Source organism: Sinocyclocheilus rhinocerous, unplaced genomic scaffold, assembly GCF_001515625.1.
Source record: "Sinocyclocheilus rhinocerous isolate Xijiao unplaced genomic scaffold, SAMN03320098_v1.1 scaffold3390, whole genome shotgun sequence".
NCBI classification, from domain to species: Eukaryota; Metazoa; Chordata; class Actinopteri; order Cypriniformes; family Cyprinidae; genus Sinocyclocheilus; species Sinocyclocheilus rhinocerous.
Window position 1 is genome coordinate 52,790 of NW_015626402.1, and position 20,678 is coordinate 73,467.

Genomic DNA, 20,678 nt, shown 5'->3' on the forward strand with positions numbered 1-20,678 from the left:
TCTCACGTCTCCGAAATCAGCGGAGCAAATTTTCAAATAGGCGCTATCTTTATAAATAAACCACATATTTGAGTTTTAAACAACTACATTCTTGCCTGAAATACTCTTAGAACTGCATTTCATGACACAATAACAGTAATATTTTCCTCCGCCATTAACGCTCGCTGGTTGGTGCGACATGCATTCTGGGATTACCTGGCTGCCTCAAGTTCGCACAAGTCACCTCTGGATGCATCCTTGATAAAAGGGGCGGAGCAAGAACACATCCGGGGATTTGAACTGTACTTGGCTAGATGTGAACTTTGAATTGGAACAGTACTTGGGCGACGACTGATGACGTTTCACAAGAACACAAGTACAGACAAGAACGCATATTGAGAAACGGCTTACATCTGGATCAGATTCAGATCGATGATCAAAACATAGAGTCGATCGCTTCCATCAGCACAAGCTTGTGCAGTCCTATTCCACCTCCTGCTTCATCATTTCATTCTGTAATGTGATTTATAATGATTAATGTTTGGTGATCGCATTATTTTACATGTGCATCTGCTTACATACGCGGTCACTTCTTTCCTCTTCTTTTTCACCGTGTTTTGATCCGGACGTTCAGATCCGGAGTTAAAAGTATAAAATAGGTAAAACAATAAAGCTAAAGCATTATAAGTAGGTAAGTGTTTGTCATTTGTGATGTTGTATGATGTGATTTGTAACAGTGAAAGTACCGGTTGTTGCAGATCTTCTGGAGGCTGTAGAGGACCTTCTCCCGAGTCTCCAGGAGGATGGGATCAGGGTTTGGAGTCTGATGCGAGAGAGCTCTCGTCCTGGAGTCCTCAGTCTGCTGGAGAAGATAGAGGAGGCCTCTGCGGAGCCAGTCCCAGTCGAGTGCCGCTCCGTCTGCTGCCTCAGGACCCCCATGCTCTACATCTTCACCTCAGGAATCACCGGTGCGTGCACAGCTTCTTCGCTCAGTCCAGACCTGGATGAACAGGGTCAGCGTTTGATCAGCGTGGTCGAGCGCTGGGACGTCCCAGTAATCCTGAGGAGCTTGATTAGCTGGTTGGGGTGTGTTTAATTAGCTCTAGTCTAGAGCCTCCTTCAGTCTCAGACTCACAGATGTTTGAGTCTTGGGAGAGTTTCTAGATTTAGGAACAATGTTACACAACCAATTCATAAAACTACAGTTTACCACACTAATGCAGTCACTCTGGTGTGTGAATTGCAGTGTACATGAATTTGTTGTGTGAATTTGTGCATTTTAATGTATTTGAGAGACAAAAGCCTCCAAAAGGCATATAATGCATGGTTAAATGACTCACTGAGTGAATTCAAATAATTGTTAAAATGCTTTCATCAAGAGTCGATTAGTTATGCAGCGTTCGGAAAGTTTTTTTGAGTATGACCCTGTATGACGTCATGAAGGGTGGAATTCCTTGTATTCCATTTCTTCCAGATAACCCCTAAAGGAACTTAAATTACTCTGTAATTTTTGATTGCACAGATAAGAGCAATACATCATTCGAATCTGTAAAGGGTCTACTTTAATTTATCATGATAACAACTAAACTTTGTGCTTTTGTAAAATAAAGAAAACACACAGGGTGCTCTGTCTGCCGCCTCGGTCTCCGTGATCTTCATTTAGAAACGCGTCACAAAAATGAACCAAAACATATCAAGTACGTGTTGAGAGGTACTATTTCAGCATAAAATGGTTCTTCAGGACAATACAGTTCTAAGCAGAACTAATAGAGCTGTGTGTAAAGAAGCATCTGGCTTGTGTGACTGTCTTTTGCCTGTGGGAAGCTGATTTTCTGTGTTTTTCTGGTGTGTCACTGTGGCAGGGCTGCCCAAAGCCGCAGTCATCACACATTTGCAGGCCCTGAAGGCAGCAGGAGGGTTTTGGGCTTACGGCGCCACAGGAAGTGATGTCATCTACACGCTGCTTCCCCTGTATCATAGCGCTGCCTCGCTCGTGGGCATCGGAGGGACCATTGAACTGGGTAATTCTCTTAATGGAACCTTTAATGAGCGGCCTATAGGTGATAGCAGATGCATTATCACTACAGATGTAACTGATGTAGCAATATTGTGATTGTGCGTAATATTCTTTTTCTTGTAGTAATTAATGAGAACGCATTTCATCTAATCCAAATATATATATATATATATGAAAGAATATTTATGACTTGCTCTTCAAATGTTGCCCCAAAATGAACATTCTGTCATCATTTACTCTCTCTCATGTTGTTCCAAACATGTATGACTTTCACAAGAGAAGATGTTTTGTTAGTGGAGCTCAGTGTAGTTTGGACACAGCGTTCATCGAACATTCCTGTGGCTGCTTTTGTGTTCAACAGAAGAAAGAAAGTCATGCAGGTTTGGAACGACATGAGTAAATGATGACAGAATGCTCATTTTGGATTGAAGTGTCCTTTTAAGATTCTTTACTCCATTTTGCATTTATTTAAATTTTATTAGATTCTGTCCCAGCAACATATTTACAATTATAGTCAGTGCTCCAGACAAGAGCCATAGCTCCAGCCATCCCATGAACCACCACGAATGACAAAACCCAGTCTCCCACCTTCTCAGAATATATAAATATTTGTACACGTGCATAATTTGCTATAAAACTAAAGTATTATTTTTGTAGATGCAATAAAGTCCTGTATTTTTCCATTATTTTTTAATTTGATTATGTCATTCACAGTGCTTCACAGGAATGTAGTTCTCTCCCGTTATGCACAAGCCATTATGTACACAGTCTTGTACGTTTGTCTTTACATATATACATGTATATAATGTTGTGATTCTCCTTGTAGATGGTTGGCTGGGTTCATGGCATATAGTGCTTTAACAAAGATTTTGTTTAAATAATTCCGGCGCTGTTACACTCTATTAAAGGGGTCATATGATGCTGCTAAAAAGAACAGTATTTTGTGTATTTGGTGTAATGAAATGTGTTTATGCGGTTTAAGGTTCAAAAAACACATTATTTTCCACATACTGTACATTATTGTTTCTCCTCTATGCCCCGCCTTTCTGAAACGCGTCGATTTTTACAAAGCTCATCAGTCTGAAAAAGCGAGGTGTGCTCTGATTGGCCAGCTACCCATTGCGTTATGATTGGCCGAATACCTCAAGCGTGAGACGGAAAATTGAAATCACATCATATGACCCCTTTAATACAGCTGTTTTTGAGCCTTAAAGTCTGTGTTTCTGTTACAAAGTAAAGGCAGCGAATGTTATAACAGTGCTGGATTTAAAGATGTGTGCCCTATAGACCACTCTCCTAATGTTTTCCCCTTATGGCCACTTTTGAGCAGGTGCCAAGTGTTTACAGAAGCAGCCAGCCAAACACAGACCCCATTGATCAGTCTGCTTCAAGTGTACATGCATTATTGCTTAATACAGTCAATGTACTCTGTTTGGTTACATTTTACCTTAGATGATCATGGAAATACTTTTATTTCAAAAGCTTTGGATAAATGACGAAGCCTATGCGACTTTGTTTAATTCACTTATTAATTCACGGATTAATTAATTCAGCCTTTCAATACACATGATGATTTTAGTATGAGAGCTGTCTAATGCTGCTGAGCCCTTTCCAGCCAACAAACCTTTCAGCAAAACCGAACAGAATTGATTTATCATGTTAATGAACTGTAATAGCAATGGAGCATGCCTGTATGATGTTTATTACCTGAAACAGCCTCATTAGCTGTATCAGACTGAATGTTTGAGCTTCTCTGCGTAGCATGGTGAGTTTGATGTCTGTCTCATGTAGGGTGCCACCTGTGTCCTGAAGAAGACATTTTCTGCCTCTCAGTTTTGGCATGACTGCAGGAAACACAACGTCACTATATTCCAGTACATCGGAGAGCTGTGCAGATATCTGTGCAATCAGCCTACAGTACAGTACTCTCCTCAAATCCATGCTTTTGTCATGTGAGTCTGTCTGGGAATATATGTGGTCATGCTCAGAAAACAGATAATAACAGCAAAAGTACTGCACTTTTCAATACTTAATTATTAAAATGCAATTCTAAATACAGAGCAGTACTCATTTAATTGTACTAAAGCACAGCATTATTTCAGTCCTGATGAAACTGTAATTGAAATTCATATTTTGTGTTTCACTGAAGACAGAAAGTCATGCAGATGAGTAAATCATGTTAGAATGCTCATTTGAGGGTGGACTGTCTCTTTAATGTTTTCTGAGCATGACTCGTATGAATGCACCCTATGATTTCTGATGACGTCTGGGTTCAGGTCCTTCAATTTGAAGTCATAAATGCTTCGACCAGACACGGTCCTGTTAACTGCACACTAATGTCTTCATTACGCATCAATTCTCACACTTCTCTGCGCATACACTGTGTTAGAATGCTTCGACGTTGTGTTTGTCAGTGCACTGATGAGCTTTAACTGACAGCGCACACAAACACGGGGCTGCTGTGAATGGAGCGCTTCTGCTGGTCCGACTGGCTCGCATTGTTCACCCACACACACTGTCTTACTGAGAAATGCAGTAAAAAACCCCATCAGACTTACACTAAAGGAGAGACACGAGCCAGAGGATGGGCTCTTTGGACATAAGAAACCATATACCCACCACCCTGTGACAGGACAAACCCCACTCACATTTTATCTGAACATGTAAAAATCTTTTTTTTTGGTTGGAATCCATGGTTGGAATCCAAGATGGCGCCACTCATGGCAGCCTCTGTGGCGTCGTCCGCAGTTGTTTTTATGTTTTTGTTAGTTTGTCCTGTCTTTAGTTATATCCCTGCAATCAGTTTCACCAGAGACGAATTGCTGGACATTCGGCAGTACACACCACCCAATATTTCACCGGTTTTCGATTATTCGGATGTTTTGCTGGACATAGTAGTTGGCGGAGCAGCTGCGCTGATCAAGCGCTTCAGGACGCGCAGACGGGGGAAGCGAGCCGGCGCGCTCGTGAAGCTAAGGCAGCGCGGATTCAGAACGCCGTTGCCAAGCATCCATCTGGCAAATCTCCGCTCTCTACCCAACAAAACGGACAAACTCCTTCTGCTCTCCCGGACAAATAAGGATTTTTCAAACTCTGCTGCTCTGTGTTTCACGGAAACCTGGCTGAAAGACGCCATTCAGGACAGCGCGTTGAGTCTCCAGGGCTTTCAGCTGTTCAGAGTGGATCGCGACGCAGAATCAACGGGGAAATCACGCGGCGGCGGGACACGCTTTTACATCAATGAGAGGTGGTGTACAGACGTAACTGTGTTAAAGAAGATGTGCTGTCCAGATCTAGAAGTGCTCTTCATTAACTGTAAGCCGTTCTATTCGCCGCGGGAGTTTTGCTCATTCATTCTCGTCAGTGTCTACATTCCTCCACAAGCACACGTGAGCTCAGCTTTACAGAAACTCGCTGATCTGATCACAGACACAGAACAACAACACCCGGACTCTGTTTTAATCATTCTCGGGGACTTTAATAAAGCAAATCTCTCCCGTGAACTGCCAAAATACAGACAGCACATCACATGTCCCACCAGAGACAGTAATATATTGGATCACTGTTACACAGCAATAAAAGATGCATATCACTCTGTTCCACGGGCAGCTTTGGGGCTCTCTGATCACTGTTTGGTTCATCTTATACCGACCTACAGGCAGAAACTGAAATCAGCTAAACCTGTATTAAGGACTGTAAAAAGATGGACTAATGAAGCAGAGCAGGATTTACAAGCTTGTTTTGACCTCACTGATTGGAGCGTCTTTGAAGCTGCTGCCACCGATCTGGACGAGCTCACAGAGACTGTAACATCTTATATCAGTTTCTGTGAAGACATGTGCATTCCTACCAGGACTCACCTAACTTACAACAACGACAAACCATGGTTCACTGCAAAACTCAGACAGCTCCGTCAGGCCAAAGAAGATGCTCACAGGAAGGGGAATAATGTCTTGTATAAACAGGCTAAATACACACTGGAAAAGGAGATCAGAGTGGCAAAGAGGAATTATTCAGAAAAAATAAGGACTCAGTTCACTTCCAGCGACTCAGCATCAGTGTGGAAAAGTCTGAAAGAAATCACCAACTACAAGACACCATCCCCCAGCACTGCGGAGAATCAACAACTGGCAGACGATCTGAACGAGTTCTACTGCAGGTTTGAAAAAACACCCCACACCCGCCCTGAACACCTCTCCACACAACCATTCACACCTCCAGCAACCCCCCTCTCCCCCACACCTGCAATTCAGATCAGTGAAGACGAGGTGCGCCAGGTCTTCCGGAAGCAGAAAAGGAAAAAAGCACCAGGCCCAGACTGTGTTACACCAGTCTGTCTACTTATTTATCTAACACACATACTTAGTCTACACTTCAAATTTGCACATAATATACCTGTACATACAACTGTCTATTGTTATATACCTGTACATACAATTGTCAATTTGTATATTTTTATTCCTTATTTACTTGTTCTATTTTTTTAATTCTTCTTTTTATTATCTGTGTTTTTGTTCTGTCGCTGTCATTCTGTTGCACTGCGGAAGCTTCTGTCACGAAAACAAATTCCTCGTATGTGTAAACATACCTGGCAATAAAAGCTCATTCTGATTCTGATTCTGATTCATTCAAAACAAGGTGTCTGGTCGAGACGAGACAATGTTGACCTACACTTCACAGCAGAGTTTTAGATTGACACAGCAGTCCTTTATGACACTATCCCCCGGTTTCACAGACAAGGCTTAAGCTAGTCCCAGACTAAAATACATGTTTGAGCTGTCTCAACTGAAAATATCTTGCTCTGACATATCTTAAAATATGTCAATGTCATTGTTCTGTGTCAAGATGCACACCTGTAATGTTTTCTCCTAAGGCATTTTTGTAAAAGTTGCTTAAATATCTTAATTTAACTAAGGCCTAGTCCTGGCTTAAGCTAAGCCCCGTTTGTGAAACCGGGCCTGAATGTAATTTCATGATTACCATTATTGTTTTTGAAATATAAAGTGTACTGCCGAATTTACTCACAAGCATTCATGCTAAACTAATATATACTTTAATTTGTTAAAACTTGAACTGTATGTTGTTTAAATATATTAGTAATTGCACAATTGTAATATTGAATAACACGCTAGAGTTAGTATATGCAAGTACTTTAAATGTGGTTTTGTATGTTGGTCTACACATTAATAAGTGTACTTCTTTACAGCACGACAGAATATTAAAACAGTGATTTAAAATGTACTTAAAAATAAAACCTTTAATTTGACATTATTACAAAAAAACACACAAGTGTGTACTTAGAGTACACTTTCATTGCTAGGTTACACTTAAGTATACTTAAGAGGTCTTTTAATGAATTAGTATTATATCACCTGCAAGTACTGACTTAAACCAGTACTTAAATCTACTTTTAATATTTCAATTGCTCTAAAAGTGTACAGTCACAACAAAGTGCACTACTATTGCACTGTTGGATTAATTAAAACATAAACCTTTAAAGTAATCTGGTTGTAGGTGATTTTGGCGATTTTGCCACTGAATTAGACGGCCCAATCCATCTAATGATATGCCTTCTGCAATGGAAGCATGGAAAAGGCCGATTTTGTTTTCTGACTGGCAAGTTTTCAGATTCGTTTTGTATTTACAGGGCATACTGTTTACAAAAACAGATGCAACATCATACCTATTTCTGAAAATCGGTAGCACTTTATTTTACGGTAGCACTTTATTTTGTTCCTTGTGTACATACTGTATACTTGTTTTAGTAATTATAATAACTAGGTATTAACCCTGAACCTACCCCTACCCCTAAACCTAACCCTTAACCCTATATTATCCAGTACGTTCTTGGGTAAAGTGCATTGTAAGTACAAGTGAACATACTGTAAAATAAAGTGCAACCATAAAATATGTCAAATACCAAAAATGTTTACTGCACCTTTATTATGAAAAGCTAAAATATTAGTGTTTAATTATAGGTATTGGTGGCATTGCTGGATTTTGGCTAGGATATGTCATGCCATCAGTGCTTTTTGAGTCCTGGCTTAAGCTAAGCCCCGTTTGTGAAACTGGGCCTATATTCTGTAACAGTCCATCATTTCTGCACAGAATTTCCAGTTTCGGTTTTCAATCCAGTCAAGTGTTTAGATGTCCTATTGAATGGATTAGAAAAGGTTTAAACCCCCTCTTAAATTCCGACTGATGTGGTTACATGTGACTGTTTAATTCTGACTGTGCATAGTCTGATCAATCAGCACAATCAGAATATCAGGGTATATCAGGCCATGTAGATGCAGCTACCACTGCAGACCAGGGACAACCCAGAAGACTTGCCCTTTCAGTCTTTATTCCTGCCCAACATGTTGATTACGAGAACTGATTGTTTGCTTACCCTCCAATCTACCCAGACCTTCATCTGTGGCTTTGAGATGACCAGTGATCATTCGCTTCCCCTGTGAGAGGTCATAATGTTTTGCCATGACTTCATGACGGATTGAACATGAGAGTTTGCAGGCTCCTGCTGAGTGATTGTGAGCAGCTTCATCATGTGTGTGTGTGTGTTAGGCAGAGAATGAGAAGGATCACAGGGTGCTCATGGGTGTTGGGAACGGCCTCCGGCAGGACATATGGAGAGAGTTCCTCCAGCGCTTTGGGGACATCCGCATGTGTGAGATCTACGGCTCCACTGAAGGAAACCTGTGCTTCATGAACCACCTCGGCAAGATCGGAGCTGTCGGACGCTCCAATTTCTTCTACAAGGTTAGTTCAACTCTGCAGCAGTACAGCCTGGGGTTAGGACAGGTTGTCAAGATTAAACGACAAGAAACAGTTCAGCAAGTCTTAGTAAATATTTGAACTAGAATATAGGGGTGCATCTCAGAGTCAGACATTCGATAAACAACCAGACAAACATGTGAATGCGTCACTTGCGTACTTGCATCTCTTTGATGTCAGAGGCAGAAGATCAATGACCACGAGTGCCAGAGCAGAGATATTGTCTGTGTTGTGTGTTTAAGCTGTTCTGGTTGAGTTCATTTATCTGAATTGAGTCCTAGTGCTGTTGGGTTGTTAGACACAGATTCCAAGGCTGGAACTAGATAAATAGTTCAAATCAATTCATAGAAAAAAGTAAATAATAGGTAGCAGGCATTGCGCCTTAATTGTAAAAAAAATACTTTGTCTTTGTGCCCTAAAGGAAATGGTAGTAATGCATGGTAGTCTGAGCGTTTTCCATAATACATGATCAGTGTGAGCGGACAGATGCTAATGAGAGCATTGACATGTAATCCTCGCCATGCTATTCTTAGACGCTTCAAGCTACAAAACCTTCGGAAATATGGCTCACAGCAGTCATGCAATATCCAAATCATTATTCTCAAAATAATATCCCTGTTGGGCATCAGTATGATACATGTCACGTTTCTTTATGATTTTATCTCAGAAACTGAGCGTGTTATTCTGTTGATTATGCAGTGATTTACTGATTGGTGCATCTGAAGTTACTGTGAGTTTAAACAGGAATGTAAAGTGTAATGCAGCAATTTTCACTGTCAGATGAGGCAAAGAGGGAAGACTTCGACAATGATGTGAAGCTGTAATACTTCTACATTGTTTTTTATTTTGTAGCTTTTGTTTTATTTTGCTGTTAAAAAAAACAGGATTTTTAGAACATGTATGCATAACTCTCTGATTTCCAAGCAAAAACACTTCAGAAAAATTAGAAATATGAAAATCAGATCCATATTGGATTTGGACTGATTTCAGAGTTTTGGACAGACATGGACAGAGAGGAATGCCATCACATTGTAGTGTAAGGACACTCCAGCCCTCCATGAGTTTCTCAGTGACCCGATACGTTTTATTGACCACAATAGGCTATAATTGCTGAGAGAGGCACTTCTGATTAATTTAATGCATGTGCCTGTTATATAATCACACTTTCGAATAATTCAAATGTGACGACCGGGTCTAAATCAGAAGTTCAGGTGGCCATCGGGGAGAAACGTACTACAGTGATGTTGTTCTTGACTACAGTAAGAGCAAAGAAGGCATCTGACTTGACAAGCATTGATGCAATTAGTGACACCAGCAGTTCCTCCCCAGCGTGGCTGATGTTTGTATGCCTGGATGACCCAAGCCTACAGAGACCCACTGCATGACACACTGGCAGAGGTGCTGTGGGACATCATGTTTATTGGGTGGGCATTCTGATGGAGGTTCATCCTGCTGCGTGCTTTGAATCTCCTCCATTATGTCCCAGTGGATAGAGCGATGATCACAGATGGTGGTAGAAAAGGTTTTGCGGTGAATCGATGGGGTCAATCCTTCTTGATAAAGCATCTACTTTGCTGTTTTTACTTCCTGGCTGATAGGTTACAGTTAAACTGAGGCCAAAGCCTCTTTAATATGTTCCTCCATGGCTTGGGCTTCTGGGATGGATAACGGACAGATAACGGACAGATTGGGTCTATGGGATGGTAGTTGTGTTGTGCTCTCTTTACTGAACACTTCAGGGAGATCAGAATATCCAGTGGGAATGTCAGTCAGTGTCTTAAGCTTTCAGTGTGTGTGGAAAACTTGGCAATGTCCTTTAGACTACAAGGAACATAACAATAATGGAGGAGTTTGCCCTGTTCTTCATTATATTTGAGGAATGTGTACAGAAAGCCAAGGGTAACCCAAGATAACAGAATGCAACGTTAAAATGTAAAAATGTATTCGTAAATGTTGAAATTAACACACTCTAACAAGGAACAATACTTTCACAGATTTTATTAACCTTAGTTAATGTTACAAATGGAATCTTATTGTAAAGTGTTACCATTTTATATAAATCCAAACAGTCATGCTTAAAGATTGACACCCTGGCCTTTAAATATCTACATAAAGGCCATGGCATTGGAATATATAGTCTCACACTTTTAGAACTCTTGATGATTATCTAATCAAAATAACTAAATATGATGGTCCCACACCGGATAAAAAGCACAACATCACGTCGCATATACAACTCACAGACAGCACACACCGGACACATTCAATTCAAGCAGCACTCCAAAGCTATTTATTTTATCACCAAATAGGCAGAAGTTCACTTCAAGAATGAACAATGTGGTGTCGATGAGTTTGAAGTTCTTATGGATTACTCTAAAGGAAACTTGTACTTGTTTTAGGTAAAACATGTATGTGTTGAAACACCCAATAATGAAATGTGACAATTCGTAGTTTTGTCTCATATTCATCTTTTAATCATATTTACAGCAAACAGAGCAATTTTGTCTTTAATGTCCCATGACTTATGGAGGACACTGTATATGTTTAACAGTTTATTTCTGAGAAAAGTGAGAAAAATATATACATATATGAAAAAGTTATCTAAGAATAAATGTTTTTACAAATTTGTTTTTATCAAGTTCAGATATTTCTTTCAAATTTATTAATTTTCAAATGAATGTAGAAAATATTATGTGAATATGAATTCTTTATTATTTATTATTTACTATCTTTTAAATGTAATCATGTTATCATAAATATTGGCATCAGTCGCAACAAAAGCTTGTATCAGCTAACCACTAATTATAAGCAATGAATAAATGTATTGTCGTTTCTGAGGATATGAGATCTGCACTAATGAGTTAGATGTTTGTAGTTCATATATAGTTGATGCTGAAGGATGAGTTTGTTCTGTTTGAATGATGAAATCATCCAGATGGAGGACACTGTATATGTTTAACAGTTTATTTCTGAGAAGAGTGAGAAAAATATATACATATATGAAAAAGTTGTTATCTAAAGAATAAATGTTTTTACAAATTTGTTTTTATCAAGTTCAGATATTTCTTTCAAATTTATTAATTTTCAAATGAATGTAGAAAATATTATGTGAATATGAATTCTTTATTATTTATTATTTACTATCTTTTAAATGTAATCATGTTATCATAAATATTGGCATCAGTCGCAACAAAAGCTTGTATCAGCTAACCACTAATTATAAGCAATGAATAAATGTATTGTCGTTTCTGAGGATATGAGATCTGCACTAATGAGTTAGATGTTTGTAGTTCATATATAGTTGATGCTGAAGGATGAGTTTGTTCTGTTTGAATGATGAAATCATCCAGCTGGTATTCTCCACAGGACCGTGCTGGTATCTGCTGTCTCAAACACTGAGTGATTTGTTTGCTTTGCAGCTGATTTTTAAGTATGATCTGGTGAAGTATGAACTGGTCAGAGAGGAGCCTGTGAGAGACTGCAGTGGATTCTGCCAACATGTTCAGAAAGGTGAGAAGAACGACAAAACGTTATTTATGCTTGTTACTCCCTCGGCTTCGATGCTATTCCACTTTACCAACCCTACCCAGGCCCAAAAACACAGCCACAGCATTCACTCTGCCTTAAAGCCCAGACCTACTCCACCACAAAGAGCCATTAGTGCAGCAGAAAGCCTCCATGACATATATATTGGTAATACATTTGCAAAGTTGTCCGAGGGCATCTGGGACAGATTTTGGGAACAGCTGCCTTGCAGGGAAGTTGCTGTTGTTGTTGGGTTTTCACGTCTGATCAAACAGTCAGGAGTTTTTAACGATGTTGAGCGCACATGATCACATGATGATTGAGAGTGAATGCTGTGCTCTCTGCTTGTGTGTTGATCAGGAGAGACGGGGCTGCTGCTGTCTAAGATCTGCAGTCAGAGTCAGCAAACAGCTGACGGAGAAGAAGATCCTGAGAGACGTGTTTGTCACAGGAGACGCTTACTTCAACAGCGGAGACCTTATGGCTGAGGACAACGACGACTTCATCTGCTTCAGAGACCGAGTGGGAGACAGCTTCAGGTAGAGAGGCCTGTCCTCAGGATGAGCAGTGATCGAGCGCTCAGAAACACCACTGTGATCTGCACTGTTTCAGATGGAAGGGGGAGAATGTGGCGAGCACTGAGGTGACAGAGATCCTGGGAGAGGTAGATTTCATTCAGGAAGCCAGTGTGTATGGAGTCCAGGTGCCAGGTACTGCTTAAACATCACACCAGCACCGAAACACTGCATATGCACACATGCACTGCTGTCTATTATTTTGCAAACATGATTGGATTATGATGAAGTAATTTATGTAAGCCAGAAGTTAAAGTAAAGATCGTTGTTTTAAATTCACTGAGCACTGTTCAGTACTTGACTGTTTTTTATCTGAGTGTTGATAATAATTGAAATGCATGTGTTTGTGATTGGCTGATGAGAGCTAGAGTAAACAGGAAGTGTCTGTGCACAGGAAGTGAGGGTCGAGCCGGAATGGCTGCAGTGATCGTGAGGCCCGAGTGCTCATTCGATGGGAAGAAACTGTTCAGTCACGTCCTCAGAGAACTGTCATTGTACGCTCGACCTCTCTTCATTAGACTGCAGGTACACAACAGAGCAGACAATGACACACCAAACTTCAGTTCTCCTCCGTGGTTTATTGAGATTAATATAAATCACATCCAGCTCAATCGTCCATGTTTCTTTATTAATCATTTTTAAACAGTCCCACCAACTGAAAGCTGTGCAAATTGTCATACAGAAATAAATATGACACATTTACAGGACATGTCTGTGCGGCAAAAGCAGAAGTACGTGGTGAAATGCTACGAGCAGCAGTTTCAATAAAGAATATGTTTCAGTCCAGACACTTTCTAATACTTTTAAATTTTTGCTGCTAAAATCTTTTCTCCTCATAACCACAAACAAGCTGTGCGCAGGAGCTCCAGGTTAGCGTTAGCGTTAGCATTAACAGTTTGCTGTTGATTGCTGTCGTGACACTTGATAACAGCACTGAACACACTTTGGCCGCTACAACTGCAAATACATTATTACTCTAAGCTTTTCATTATTAACAGCAAAGCACTTATAACTGGCTGCTTTTCAGCAGAAAGCTGAACTCTAGTGAAATAATTTGTTGGTAAACAGTGAGCCAGTGTTTTCTGTCAGAGAGCCAGGTTCCCGACCGCATAACATTTACATAAGCTGCCCATATAGTCTGACCTATAGCAGTTAAGATGTGTCAAGATAAGAGTTGTGTCTAAAATAAACTGTACTGCGGTTAAACCATCCTCCTTCTTTCTGATTCGACTGTACGCTGCGTAACATGTGCATTCAGTCGCTCTTGTGCGTGGAGACGGCGCTCTAGACGTCTGGATCGGGAGCGGAGTGCCCAGATCAGTCTATGAGGCTCGTCTTGTGCTCTGTGTCTGCAGGAGTCTCTGGAGATGACCAGCACCTTCAAGCAGCAGAAGTTTGCTCTGGTGGAGAGTGGCTTCGACCCCTGCAGCATCAGCGAGCCGCTCTTCTTCCTGGACTACAGCGAGAAGAGCTACGTTCCCCTGACCAGCTCTGTGTATGACAGCATAGTGAGCATTCAGAAGAAAGTCTAGCCCTGTAAAACACCGCTGGAGCTTAGAGAAGTGATTTAGCTGTGAGACGCTTTGTATCTGATCAGAGTCTGCTGGGAATGACTGATCACAAGTTGCAGACCGTGTCATTAGTGAGTATAGAGTTAGTGCGTGCAGAGGGTAATGGTGATGTGCTCCGAGTGCAGACGAGCGAACGGTCTGCTGTCATGTGTGCTCAGATCAACACAGCCGTCTGGGAAATATAGTCTAGCGCTATGAAGGAAACACTCTTAGATTTGCAAAGATTGTGCTCAACACAGATACCTGCTGTTCTGTTTTCAGATGTTCTTTCACAGCTGGCTTTAGTGTGCATCAGACCTGCACATCAGTGCTTCAGTCCCAGTAATCATGGACGTCTTCCTGCTGATTATGAAGCCAGTCACACCTGTCTGCTTGTATGTATTTGAATCATTTTAATCGGTGTGTCATAAAACCTGCCCAACTTCTGTATATGTTGGAGTAAAATAACACTGCTGTCGGACTATATGAAAACGTTTTCAGACAATGACTTTGTACTGCTGGGAGACTTGAACTGGGACTGGTTAACCAAATCTTCAAAATCATTTAAGGATATTTGCGATGCTTTAAATTTGTCGCAATTAATAAATTCCTCAACTAGGTTGAATTTAAAACATATGGACAAGTCCACACTGCTTGATGTTAACTTACAAATTCTCCACATAAGTATTCTTCCGTTGGAATATTTAGTAATGATATTAGTGATCATTGTACAGTTGCCTTTGTCAGAAATTGTGAATTACCTAAATATAAGTCTAAGTTTATTTTTAGAAGAAACCGTAAAAACTTTAGTGAGCAAGCATTTTTACATGACTTGTATAATAGTGAAGTTTCTCATGTATGCGATATGGCAGATGTTGATCTGGCATGGAATTATTTTAAGACAAATTTTTTTGCTCTAATTAATAAGCATGCACCCCTAAGAAGATTTAGAGTTCGTGGTAAAGACAATCCATGGTTTAATACTTCTGTTTCTTCTTCCATCAGAGAAAGAAATATTGCTTGGACCAAGGCTAAAAGAAATAATAACGCTAGTGATTGGGAACAATATAGGGCACTAAGGAATAAATGTACTAAAATGATAAAAAATGCAAAAAGTGAGTATTATCTTAGTATGATAAATAAAAATGTTAATGATCCTAGTAAATTTTGGAAGCTGATAAAATCATTAACTGAGTCTATGTTGGCCCCAGCAGCTCCCGATTTACTAAAGGTAAATAATGAAGAAATTAAGGATAAATATAATATAGCAGAAGCTTTTAATACGCATTTTACTAATACAAGTTCAATCACTTCTTCTGGTTTCTCTGTAGATGCAGATGGTAAAGATAATATGGCCATCCCTTCAAGTTCTATAAGACATTTTTTTAATTTTCTACCTATTTCCCTGACTCAGGTTCATAAAGCCTTGATTGTAAAAAGTCTGCTGGCCCTGATCAAATAGAGCCTTACTTTTTAAAAATATCTCCAGACTTAATAGCGAGACCTATTGCTTCTATCTTTAATTTAAGTTTAAGCAGTGGTCTGATACCAAGTTCTTGGAAGTCAGCAATTATTCGTCCATTACTGAAGGGTGGAGATTCCACTGTATTGGATAATTATCGGCCTATTTCAAGATTGTCCGTTACAGCTTAAGTGTTCGAATCTATGGTAAATGAACAGTTAAAGTACTATTTGTCAGCTAATAATATTTTATGTCAAACTCAATCAGGTTTTAGACAAGGACATATGCTGCAATGTCAGTCACTAATGATATAATAACTGCATTGGATGATAAAAAATCATGTGCTGCACTTTTTATTGATTTATCAAAAGCATTTGATTCTGTGAATCATGATCTTTTGTTGCAAAGGCTTAAATGTGTAGGTTTTAGTGATATAGTGTTGAAGTGGTTCAATCTAGCCACAGGAGGTCACAAGCCAGTGTACCTTTTGTGCCGGTCCCAAGCCCGGATAAATAGAGAGGGTTGTGTCAGGAAGGGCATGCGAATCACGAACATGACTTCCATACCGGATCGGTCGGGGCCCGGGTTAACAACGACCGCCATCGGTGCCGTTGACCTACAGGGCACTGGTGGAAATTGGGCTACTGTTGGTCGAAGAAGGAGAGGAGGAAGGTGTGTGAGAGGAGGAAGGCGTGTCCGTAGGCAGAGAGAGAAGAGGAAAGGCAGGAGTTTAGGACTGAAAGTAGGGACTTTGAATGTTGGTACGATGACAGGTAAAGGCAGGGAGCTGGTAGATATGATGCAGAGGAGGAAAGTCGACATTCTGTGTGTCCAGGAGACCAGGTGGAAAGGGAGCAAGGCTAGAAGCATTGGAGCAGGGTTTAAACTGTTTTATCATGGTGTGGACAGGAAGAGAAATGGAGTAGGAGTAATCCTGAAGGAGGAGTTTGTGAAGAATGTTCTGGAGGTAAAGAGAGTGTCAGATAGGTTGATGAGTCTGAAGCTGGAAATTGAAGGTGTGATGTTGAATGTTGTTAGTGCTTATGCTCCACAAGTAGGTTGTGAGCAAGAGGAGAAAGACAGATTCTGGAGCGAGCTTGAGGAAGTGATGCAGAGTGTTCCCAGAGGTGAGAGAGTGGTGATAGGGGCAGACTTTAATGGACATGTTGGTGAAGGGAATAGTGGGGATGAGGAAGTGATGGGGAGGTTTGGTCTTCAGGAAAGGAACCCAGAAGGACAGAGGTTGGTAGACTTTGCTAAAAGTATGGAGATGGCTGTGGTGAACACGTACTTTCAGAAGAGGCAGGAACACAGGGTGACATATAAGAGTGGTGGCAGGAGCACACAAGTGGACTATATCTTATGTAGACGCTGTAATCTGATGGAGATTAGCGATTGCAAAGTAGTGGTAGGAGAGAGTGTAGCTAGACAGCATAGGATGGTGGTGTGTAAGATGACTCTGGTGGTGAGGAAGATGAAGAGAGCAAAGGCAGAGCAGAAGACAAAGTGGTGGAAGTTGGAAAAGGAAGAGTGCGATTTGTTACTGGTACAAGTGTCCGCACACATCACTGTAATTTATATAAAATGACAAAATGGACTTCATTGCGCTTAAGGAGAAAAAAACATATTTTTATTTTAAAAGCTTTTGTGGGTAAATTACCACAGTACATATCTAGTTTGTTGACATATTGCACAAATATTTATAATACAAGATCAACAGATAAACTCTTACTTAAGATGCCGATTTTTCATACAGAGATAGGTCGTTTTGCTTTTTCTAATTATGCTCCGAATGTATGGAATGAGCTTTAAGGTACATTACATATGCAATCTGTACCATCTCTCGCTATGTTTAAAAATATTTTAAAGTCTGTTTACATAGAACAGTGTACATGTTTTAATAACTGACTAGGATTTGTATTGTTTTTAGAAAATTGTGTTTTATGTTTGTTCATTGTGTGGTGATGTGTATTTATTTGTAACTTTGTCCTTTGCTGCCTATCTTGACCAGGACTCCCTGGTAGAAGAGATATTGTATCTCAATGGGACCTTCCTGGTTAAACAAGTCAATAAATAAAATAAAAAATATTATAATTGTGTAATGCATTTACACATGCACTGTGAATATTTCAAATACAGACTGAAGTCTTACTCAAACTGCATTATTTGCTTTAGTTCTGAACGTCATAGAGAGCAGAGACTTGCTTACTTTACCCTTTTTTAATCAGGGCACTTGAAACATTTGACATTCACTGTGAATTGTATTTGAAACTTACCTTTTTCTTCACTTACTGAAGTGAAAAATGTATGCAATGTTGTTAATCTGTTTTTTTTTTAATTTTTTTACCTAATTATGTAATAATAAATGACAGTTTTGTTGACATGCATTCAAGTTTTCACAGTCAGTGGTCTGTCTGGTGAAAAGCATGTTAGAAATGTGAGAAAGACGGCTCATTTAAGCACGTGGTTTTGCACACATTGAAGAGAACAGTAAGACTGAGAACACATGCTACCTCCTCAACAGACGCTGTGACGGGAACAATATTTCCTCTTCTTTGTGAGCTTATTTCAGCAGCGGTGTGTGTATCGTCATCTATATCTATGAGCTGTTTTATAATGATGTCATGATACTGAGGGTAAAAGCCATATCAGGACTATACGCTCTGTAACTGTAATGTTGACTGTATGTTTGCTAGCACGTCATAATAAAATTGATCATGAATTATACAGTACATACATTTGATCATTTTCAGGTTTTATTTATAGCCACACAGTCATTTAGAGAGGCCAAAGGCCTCTACCAGATATTCACTTCAAAATGGTCTTAAAAATAAAGGTCTAAGCCCAACTTACATTAATAAAACCAGAATATATGTGAATACAATGAAGAATAGCTGAAATATCACAAAAGCAACAGTTGTGCACAGCTGTGACGTTGCACTTTATTAAACAAGATTTAAAAATTGACCAATTAATAAAGTTTGTATATTTCCTCTACAAAAAAAAAAACCCCAAAGGATTCATTTTTTCCACTCCAGGGTTTTTTGTTTTTTTTTACCCACTCTGAGCAATCGCCTTTCGACTTTCACAAGTTCGAGTCATTTAACGATTCGATTCAGTGAATCATTTAAAAGATTCGATTGGTTTCAGCCAGTAGTGAAAGTAAATGCACTTGATAGTTGCGCTTGGGTTCATGGGTTCAATTCACAGGAACTGATTGAACTGAGAAAAATGCAGACGAATGGTGCAAACGCAAGCAGATATTGTATATCTTATATATCAGATATCTCTGTAGAATTACACACACACGAAAACATTTAAAACCTACACCGGACCAGTCCACAACCAGCACGACTCATTCACGAACCGATTCTTAAGAACGATTCATTCTGAGTCGGGCATCGGTATGATTGACAGGAGAGTCGCGGAGCATCATGGCGGACTCTAACCACGTCCCTGTCTTATTCTCCTTCTCTGTGTTCTCGAGGCCCTCCTCTGTGCCCCTGGGCTCTGGGTATGAAGTGCTCATCCAGAAGTTGCTGTCCGTTTACGGGCATCAGATCGATGTTGACCGTAAGCTGGTGCTTCAGTGTTTCTCTGACTGGGGTCAGTACATTGATCTGCCGAAGGGCTTCACAGTGTCAGAGAGATGTCGGCTGAGATGAGTGCCGCTGCAGATGCATGTAAACTCATAATATTTCACACACGATCCACCTGTATTCATCTTATCCTTGCATTATTCACCGTGTTTTTCTGTGGAAGTGTCGCGCTTACGGGCGGAAATGAATCCGTGTCAAACTTTAGATGAGCTCGACATTTAAACAGAACTCTTCTGGTTCTCTTGTGACAGTGTTTGAGTGTTGCATCGTGTATTTGTTCGTGTTTATTATAAATGTGTTGTCTGAACAGCCCCGTCTCAAGTGCTACTCGTGCAGTAAAACGAAAGTAAGACGAGTGGATATAATGTCTCGGTGCGCTCGGGCTGCTTCTCTCTTACAGATGGAGATTTGACGTTTGTTGAAGTTCATGTTTATATGTGAGTTGTTTCACTGATGAACACTGATAGCATGTTTACATTCTCAAAACACATCCTACCGAAGATGTTTAATTTGCATTCAAAGCTTGATGTATATATTATATGCATACGCTTTATTTCTTGTCAGTGGTGAATTACGTTAATGAAAATGCTGTAATACAAAGATTTTATTAAATGATTTGGTTAAACTATGCACAAATGTATTGCTTTGTTGGTGTTTGCATTACAGTAATGAGAAATATGTGCATTTTCTGAAGAATCAAAATCTTAGCTGTAATATAGCTACACTACATTAAGTGCATACACACCCAGCATAGTCCTGCTTAGAGATACAGTATAGGAGCGATCCCAGCGTCCTGTCGTGTGTGTGATGCTCAGTCTTACTGATTCTGTAGCGCTTCAGTGTTGACGGATCATGAGACAGAGTCAGAGTCTATCGTGTGAAAGCTGAAGCATGTGTTGTCTGGTTTGTTTGCCTCAGATCACACCGCTGGGAAACCTCTCTGCAGCCTCCACGGTCTTCTTCTGCTGTGACATGCAGGAGAGGTTCAGACCTGCCATCACATCATCAGTGTGAGCCAGAGGCTGCTAATCAAGCTGATCTTTCAGATCGAGTCTGTTTGGATATTATTACAGATGTGCCGCTGGTGTTAGAGACGCGTTGAGTCGAGTGCTGTGTGTGAGTGTGTGTGTGTGTCTCTCTCTCTCTGTGTGTGTGAGTGTGAGTGTGTGTGTGTGTGTGTGTGTGTGTGTGTGTGTG

At 40.2% G+C, this 20,678-nt stretch overlaps 1 pseudogene; it reads left to right on the forward strand.

The window, feature by feature from the left end:
• Positions 1-516: 516 nt before the first annotated feature.
• On the forward strand, positions 517-14,402 carry LOC107714636 (long-chain fatty acid transport protein 6-like; annotated as a pseudogene).
• The last annotated feature ends 6,276 nt before the right edge of the window (positions 14,403-20,678 follow it).